The sequence below is a fragment of the Furipterus horrens genome, unplaced genomic scaffold (assembly GCF_987537825.1).
Source record: "Furipterus horrens unplaced genomic scaffold, mFurHor1.1.pri manual_scaffold_9, whole genome shotgun sequence".
NCBI lineage: Eukaryota > Metazoa > Chordata > Mammalia > Chiroptera > Furipteridae > Furipterus > Furipterus horrens.
Genome location: NW_028327179.1, coordinates 102,657,400 through 102,666,528, shown reverse-complemented (window position 1 = coordinate 102,666,528; position 9,129 = coordinate 102,657,400).

Genomic DNA, 9,129 nt, shown 5'->3' with positions numbered 1-9,129 from the left:
GGCAGTGTCCCTGCCCAGGACACGCAGGGCGGAACCACAGGCGCCTCTGTGTCCCACACCCCCCAGGAGGGAAAAGGGACGCACTGTCTCTGGCGAAGGGCTACCAATCTCCCCTCTGCCCAAAGTGAGACGCAGGGACGCACACACAGCCTCAGCCACACCAGGGACAGCTCTGCACGTCAGACGGCGAAGACACTCGGAACGGCAGAGCACAGGTGCGCGCCCCACGGACGGGAACCGCCCTTGCGGCCTGACTGCGGAACTGGGGGCTGTGCTGGGTGGAGGGGCAAAGGAGGAACAACCCGGGACAAGTGAGAGAGCATGAACAGCAGCTTTGAAACCCGGAAAGAAAAATAAACTTAGTAACAGGACAGACCACAAATGCGTAATTAGAGAACAAGATGTGTCTGTTTCTCACCAATGAAGGCGTCAGTAAGCGGAAGAAGAAATCGTGTTTCTGCCTCTCGAATCAAACAGTTTACAAAGGAAGAGGAGACTGAGACGGAAACGAGGCTGCCTCAGAAGGTGCGGTCGCCCCGGAGGGGACGTCAGCGGGGAAGGAGGCGGCGCCGGGACGAGCCAGAGCTGCCCCGGTCAGTGTCCGACACCGAACGCCCGTCCAGGAAGATCAGAGAGCCAGCAGGACCAACACCGCAACCACGCCATGGCGTGTCACGTTGAAATTTCAGAAAAGCAAAGACAAACAGCCCAGTGGGCCAGAGGAAACCCTCCCCGCCCCCGGCAGGGAAGCAAGGCGGACGCCCGCGGAGCAGGAGTGGAGTGGCAGGTGCCGAGGGGAAGAACGCCCGTCAGCGCCGTTCTCGGGAAGCCCACCTTCACCAGGAGCCTGTGCTCTGCCCCGTCACCCTTCCCGGTGAGGACGACACCCTGACAGAAACTGAGGGGACCTCTCGGCAGCAGACCTGCCTTGCAAGCAACGTCGAAAGCCCGCCAGAGAAAGAAAACGATGAGGCTCAGAAACGCAGCCGCGCCAGTGACGCAGGGCACCGAGGAGGAGCAGATCAAGGTAAAACCCCGTTTCTGCTTCCTAAGTGACCTAACAGGTGACGCTGCGTGCAAACAGCAGCCAGCAGCCCTGGGCTGTGCGGGTGTGGTGAGCGCCCCCAGGGGAGTGGGGGGCAGGGAGGACACCCGCTCTCCTCGGGCACCTGCAGGAGTCAGTGCACGCGTGTGCATGGCACGCTCAGACCCCCATTCCGAAGGCTGGAGAGCCCGTTTCACTGCGCTGGTTTACTATGTCACAGCTGGGTTTTACAAAGTGGGGGCAGGACCCCCGCCAGCAAGAAGAGGTCCCTTCCTGTGCCGGTCTGGGACAGACCCGCAGCATCGCCAAGGCCTGCCTGGGAAACATGCGAGGGGCGGAGACGTGAGGTCACGTTAATGTTCTGTTAAACGCAGGGGAATACACGCAGCGTAAGGAAAGCAGCGGCGCAGGACAAGGCCCACGACGGCCACTGGAGACGCTAACCCAGCGGGCCTGCCCCCCCCCCCCCCCAGCAGGTCGGAGCCCCGCTGCCATCTGCCAGCCACGCCCCCGCACAGCGGGGCACCACGGGCTGTGGTTCACGCCGGCCAGGGCTCCCTACGGTTGAGCACACCTTACCCATCTCTGGTCTGACTCTTACCTGACGCGCCCATCGCCTCAACTTCATTTTACATTTGTAGGAACTCGTGTGTTAGTGGGCACACTGTCATACCCACTAAGTGCCGAGTTACAAATGCTGGCTACTTTCTCTGCAAAATATGTTCCTATCAAAATGAAGCCAGCCAGCGTCCTTACAGGGAAAATCAGACTGTCCTGCCGAGTGGCCGGCCCGCCGTCCTGGGGCGGTCGGAGCGTGGCGCCTGCCTCCTCCGGACAGCGCTGCCCGTGACCCCGCACCTGCCACCCCCACCGCCCACCCAAGACTCGCTCGGCGCTCCGCCCCTCCCGTGGGCTGCATCTCACCCAGCACACCCCCTTTCTAGTCTCCATACATGTCACACGGTACACTGGGCGTTCTCTTTTCATCCTCAGCAGAGGGCAAGTTCTGACTGACTTGAGAGAGAGAAACATCACTGTAAGAGGGGAACACACTGGTTGATTGCCTCCTGTTCACACCCCGCTTGGGGACAGAACCCACAACTTTTTGGTGTGCGGGGCAACATTCCGGCAGAGCCACCCAGCCAGGGCTACAAGGTGGTTTTTTAAGATGTTTCTAGGCCTTAAGCTCCTCGAGGGCAGGACCCACACCATCTTCGGATCTCAGGAGTGCAGCCCCTGGTAAAGAGGAAGAGGCCTCCTGAGTGAGAGGGCGCACAGGAAGCCCCTTTCTTAACTGCAGAACAAGCTCCCTCGTATTGCAACGGACGGGCCAGCTAAGAGGCCGGACCCTGTGCCCCGTGTGCCCGCTTCAGCACGGGCCGTGCGCAGCGACGTCAGTCCCGGTCTCCCCGCTTCCACCAGCTTCTCTCGGAAGGCCCTAGTTAAGACAACGGCTGCTCTGCCTGACCTGTCCCTGCTGTCTGTCACCACCTTCTCCCTCTCAATGCTTCTCCGTGGCCGCCCATGACCTGGGGCCGACTCTCAGTCCCTGTCCCCTGCTCTCAAAGTCATCCTCTCCACGCATCCCCTCCAGCCACACTGGCCCTAGTGACCTGAACAGTCGCCCGCTGCAGGAATAAGCTGAGTCCCTGAAATGCGCAGAGTTGGAGCCGTTGAAATCAGTACCTCTCTTATTGTGAACTTTCAGCAGAGCAGGAAAAGCTGAGTTTGGAAAATAAAAAACATAAAATAAAAAAATACAAAAAAAAAATGTATGGTGCACCAGGATAAAGGTGCTCCCGGAACGACCCCAGCAGCCATGTTGGGATAAAAACATGTCAGGTCAGGGTGTGCAGCCCTCCAACCCACACGTAAACATCAAAATTTTAAGTTAACAAAATAAAACACACACACGAACACGGGCCAAGACAACTGAGCGCAAGGCCAGAGCCCAGGCCCCAGGGCTGCAAGGCGACCTAGGCCCTGCAGGCGCCCTCGCCCGCGGGGCAGGAGGGCACGGTCAGCGAAGGCACCACTTGCAGGCCACGGTTTCCCGGCGAGGGAACAGCGCTGCGGGGCAGGGGGCGCCCGGATGCGAGGGTCCTGGCGGCCCCAGCCTGAGCTGCTGCGTGGACCCTCCTCTCCCCCGGGACCCACCCAGGGCCACGCACCGCCCCCCCGGCGCCCCCCTGGGGCCCCCGCCGCCCTCTGGGTGAGCTGCAGAACGTTCTGCCTCAAGGGGCGCGTACACCTTTTCTCTTACGGACACTGACCTCGGAGCCGCCGCCCGGAGGCCGCACCCACTCACAGCTGCCCCGTGTCATCGACCCCGCCCCCCGGCCCCGTGACAGCCTGGGCTGGCGTCCCCAGTGACCGATGCCAACCTGGCTGCCCAGCCCCTGTCCTGTGCCAGCGCTCCCTGAGAGCCGCCTGCCCACAGCCCCGGCCCGCTGCCACCCAGCGGGGCCTCTGAGCTTCTACGACCACGGCTCCCGAAGGCTTTGCTGGGACCAGTGGTCACCAGGCCTCAGGGTGCGTCTCCTCACATCCAGTCTGACGCAGGGACACCCGCCGCTGTCACGTGCTGCTGGGCCAGAAATAGTGCTAAGAGGCTGCTTCCTCCCGCCGGCGTGACTGACAGCGACTCTGGGCTCTGAAAGGACCTGGCGCAGGCCCACGGCCTGGGAGGGTGAGCGCTGTGGGCCCTGACGCCCCGAGAACCCAGGACACCACCTGCACAGGGGCCCGGACCCGTCCCAGGGCAGACCCCCGGGCCGTTCCACAAGGCTGTGTCCCCCAGGAGGGCGTCGGCCTGCGCGCACCGCCGTTTCTAACCAGCACCTCCGGTGACAGATGCAAGCGTTCTTCTATAACGTGAACCCCGCGCCCGCCCGTGTGCAGACGTCTGTCCTCACAACACAGCTGCCCCACCAAGTGACGCCCTTCTCCTCCCCGACCACCCAGCACTGCTCTCCAAACTGCCACACAATCACGCGGGGAAACAAGCACCCCGGACGCTGCGCCAGCGCCGGACAGAGGTTCTGGCCCCCACAGCGCCAGCAGCTCAGCTCGCACGTGGTCTGCGAGTGCTCCAAGGTGAGTAAAACCGCGACTAGTTGCACTTACACGTGTTATTACTAGAGTTCTTAAAAGGAGAATTCTGGGTAAATTAAGTCTATGTCACTCCTGCTACGCCTGAGAAAGAAGGGCCTACCACGCCACCACCACTGCCTTCTACCCCCGCGGGCCACTGACGTGGTGCTAGACAAGCTGTACGGGGCCCCAGGCTCCCGGCTTCCCTTCCCGCCGCCGTGAGGGACACAGGAGTCCCCTGAACCCCTCGGGCATGGGAAGGGGACCGGGGCACCTCCGCACTCCCACGCCGTGGTCGTCCACAGTCAGGGGCGACTGGGGGAAAGCGGCCATCCTTCCACCCACGACCCCCCTCCAACAGCTCCCACCCAGAACGGGAGGAACCCCGCTCGGCCTGCAAACACGCGCACACAGACCGGCCTCAGCCCCCACCGGCACCAGGCGCGCCCCCAGAGCCGCACTCCTCAGACGTGGCTGTAAGGAGCACAGTCTGCAAGGTTGTGTGTCCCTATCTTCACCTAAAAAGTGGAAAATTAAAAACTTCTTACTTCCATTCACCCAGAAAAGAGGCAATCCTGAGTAAAATGCTTTTTAAACGTTAACTCCTGTTGTGGCGCCCAACGAATCTGTGACGACAGAACCCGGGTGGAGGCAGGAAAGAGGTTTGAAGAGAAACGACCCTCAACAGCTTCCCAGGCGTCCTGCCGCCACCTGGCCGCGCCCAGGGCCGACGCCCGGCCAGGAGACACGGGAGGGGCCGTCGGTCGCGGGTCCGAGTCCCCGTCAGAGCTCAGGCCTGGCTTGCGGGCCGGGTCCCCGCTGGGGGTGGCGTGCTTGCGGGGTGTTTCCTCCCTCTCGCTCCCTCCCCTCCGAGCGTTTTGCAGTAAAACACGCGCAGTCACGCCCCTCGCAGGTCTCCTTACGCCCCTACAGCACTCCTGACCCACACGAGGGGGGCTGCGTTCTCCACGGTTCAGGGTGCAGGCGCCGGCACCCACGGGCGGCCTCTCTTTCTTTACAGACTCCGCTTACTTGCTTTCAGAGGGGACGGGAGGGAGAAGGAGAGGGAGGGAGAGACCGTGGGCCGCCCCTCAGCACGCGCCCAGCTGGAGGGCCGACCCGGGACCCCGGCCTGCGCCCCGAGCGGGGACGGAAGCGGCCGCGCTCACCCCCGCCGCGCACCGTCCTCGGCCCGAGCCCGCAGTCCCCGCCGCGCACCGCACGGGGGCGTCCTGAACAGACGCGACAAACCCCGAGGCCGAGCGCACCCCCACCCCGGACCCCGGGCCCGTTTCCAAGGAAGTGGACGGCGAGGAGGAGCCGCGTTCTGTAACCCGTCACCGCGCCGCGCGCAGCCCACCTGCCCCCGCAGCCCGGCACCCGGCTCGGCCGCCCCGCTCACGGGACGCGCAGCCCCAGGGCGCTCCCCGAGACTCCGTGGGCCGCTGACCGCCGCGGCTGCATTCGCGGGGCGCTGCCACCCGGTTACCGCAAGGGGACGGGTGCGGCCCCCTAACCCCGCCCGGCCCGCAGCCAGAAGGGCCTCCCGCCTCCGCGCCTCTTAAGCCCGGGGCGAACCAGTGTCAGACGCCGCTCGAGGGAGCGAGCGCTCAACCGCGGGCACCCCGGCTCCGAGGCTCGGAAAGCCCCTCATTTCCCCGCCCGCACCCCCCGACCCTCGCTCCGCACAACCAGGGGACCCCCCGCCGCCGCCACCGCCCGGCAGGAGCGCGCGCCTCTCCATCCGGGCGGCCAGGCCCCCCCACCGCGGCCCGACCTGCCGCTGAGACACGCAGAGTTGAGCTGAGCCTCCCGGAGACCCGGGGTGCGGGGTGCCCGGGCGGGACGGGGCGGGGAGCCGGGGACCCTCTGAAACGCTGAGCGGGCGGACCGTGACGAGGCCCCGCGAGCAAGTCGGCGGGACGCAGGGCCGCTCTCCCCTCGCACGTCGCGGAACTTTCCCGCGGAGTCAGCGGCCCGGGGGGACTCGGGGCCCAAACCGGACTCGGGAGCCACAGCAGAGACGGGGGCGTGGGACGCGCCGGGCCCCCGCCGCCCTCCCGCCGTGTTGGGACGACGCGGTGTAAACCCCCGCGACCGAGGCAGCGCGGCCCCAAGGCCAACGAAGCGGGCCGGGCCCCTGAGGGGAAGCCCGGCGTCTGGGAGACCGACCAACTTCCGAGAAGCCGGGGAAGTCCTGGGAGCGGCCCCGCGCCGCGCCGCCCGGGCCCCGCGGGGCGCCCCCACCTCGTCCCTGCGGCAGGCGCGTCCGCGGGCCGGACAGAGGAGCAGACCCGCCTCTCAGGCCGCGGGCCCCGGCCGCTGCTGCGGGGAGCGGGGCGAGGCGGGCCGCGCCGGCGGGGCCGCGCCGGGGACAGGGGTCCGGACCGGCCGCCCGCGCGCCCCACGCCAACGGCCGGCTGCACTGGAACCCACCGCCCCGGCCCGCGCCCGCCCGACGCCCCCCCGCGGTCCCCGGCGCGGCCCTCACCGAAGTCGCGGAGCCGGCGGCGGGAAGGCGCGGCGGACGGCGGCCCGGTCTCCTCGGTCCTGCGCGGCGACGCTGCGGACGGCGGCTCCTCGCGCTGGCCTTTCTCCTTTCTGCAACAACAAACAGGAAGTGCGTCACGCGTCGGCTGCGTGGCGCCTCCACTTCCGCCCGGCCTGACGCCGCGCATGCGCCCCGCCCGCGGCTGCCTTCCCGAAGGTTCTCGGCCGCGCCGGCGGAGCGCAGGTTCCGGCTGAGACCCCGCCCCCGGGGCTGCGGGGAGGGGGCGGTTATCTCGGTGGCGTGTGTCCCCTCGCGGTGTCCCGCCGCCTGCGCGCCTCCTGGGTCAGCGCGGACGGCACCAGTGAATGACCTGAGTCCCTGGGGTCGCACTGGAGCCCGTGACCCTGGCGCTGGGGAGGTGGGTCGCCCTGGAAGCCGTCCCCGGGCTGCGGGAAGTCGGCGCGGAGGTCTCTGCGTCCCCCGGTGTCCGCCGCCCCACGTGACACCGAGCGCCGCTAGGAAACCGGGCTGGACGGCCGCCCCTGCGCCCCGCGCCCATCGCACGCCCGTCCCGGCTGCCGGCGCCTGCGGGGCCTCCCCCGCGCGAGCCCCTGACGCCTGGCGCTGCCGCGGGCGGGCTGACCACCGTCTCTCCGGCGGCGGCGCGCACGTGGCCCCGGGGCCCGGCCGACCCACTCGGAAACAAAAGGCCGCCTCCCGCGTCGGGCGCCCGAAACGGCCGGGCTGCGCGCCGCGAGGCGGAAAGTAAACCTTCCCAGATGGTCGTTTCGTTACGCGGTCGCGCCCCGTGTCTCCGGGACCCGCCCCACGCCGCTGCTACAGTTTTTGGGGAATAACCAGCCAGGGAGACAGTTAATTTTAATTTTATTTTTTTATCTGAATCCGTTCTCTCTCTCTAGTGGGTTTGCTGGGCGCCCACGAGGAAGGAGTAACGGTCTGGTCCGGGTCCGGGCGCCGCGTGGTAAAGCCGGAGCGCACGTCGGCAGGGGCTGGAGTTTCACCCGATGCCCGCGCCGCGGCCCGGCCCCTGGACCCGGACGCCAGCCCGCGGCTCCGTCCCTCCGGGCGGGCGGCAGCGCCGTCCTGCGACGCCGTGCATTTCAGTCGCCCCCCGGCCGGGGTGAGCTCCTGCCGAAACGCAGACAGCACCGGCCCAGCATCTTAAATAGGAAGCGGCAGGCTGGCCGCAAATAGCTTCCTCCCCTCTCCCCAAAATAAAAATAAAACATTTACTAAAACATCTCATCTGTCCGACGAGAAAAAACAGCGTGTGCAGGACCCGGCGCCAGCCCCGCTGAAGGCACCCGGCGTTCCGGGAGGGCAGGGGAGGAAACATCCTGGAAACATGATACAGGTATTTAAGGAACTCGGCAGAACAGCAGACGAGCTTTCACAAGATGAGACCAGGGCTCTCCCCGCAATGAACCGAGGCTGCGACTGGACCGTCTAGTTGAGGACAGTCCCTGCCAGTGGAACCCCAAGGATGTGAACGGCGGGGTGATCATCGAAGTCCAGCCAGGAGGGGCGAGCGTGTTGGCTGGACGGGGCCAAGGTTCTGAACTGGGATGAGAGACAGAGGCGGACAGGAGGCTGGGCCTGTGTGGGGGCCGAGGCTGGACCAGCGGCTTTCATGGGCTCCCCGGGTCGCTGTCCAAGGAGAAGCAGAGGGACATGTGTCCCGCCCGCTGACCCAGCCGCCCCGGGCCTGGTCTGGTCACATCGCCAGGGGCTCCAACGTCCCAGGAAACACTGTGTTAGCTCAGAAGGACAACAGTCCTTGGGATTCTGTGTGTCCTTCCTGCTATCTGGGAAGGAAAGCCTCTGAAACTGTTTGCATCCCAAGGCCCAAAAGGCCGGAAAGGGCCCCTAGTGCCTAAAGGAAGAAGCCTATTAGCACCTTTGGGCACTCACCTCACCCTGGAAAATTGGCACCCGCCCTCGGTCAAAATGTAACGCCCTCACCCCATCCTGCCAACTGTATGAGTCCTCAAAATAAAGGACTCTTGGCCCTCATGGCTCTCTTGGAGCTCCTGGCCTTCTGGCCACCTAGGGCAAGCTCGCCACCCTGGCCACCCTTGCTCTTGCTCCCCGGTTCACTAAGAAACCTCGCGTGCACGCTAACAGGCTCACTGATCTGTAATTCTTCACTGTATCGACGAGAAGAACCAGTTTCTCGATAACACCTGGTCATCAGGGAAGCCAAGCAGACACCTGGGAGGGCAGTGGGACCCGTGGCAGATAGGGAGACTCTATGACCGTTTCTGTAAAATGGGGCTAATAAGCTGTATGTGAAGGTTAACTGGATGTACTTCACTCGGTGCCTGGCACAGACTCAGGAAATAATAGCTCTTCTGCGTCTAGGCCCTTTCGGGGAAACTGATAAAAAGGTTTGGGCTTTTCTCCAGCAAAACGTGCAGGTGCCGTGAGAGAATCTGCAGGCACACACGCGGGCACACACGTGCACCGTATGCACCCCGCC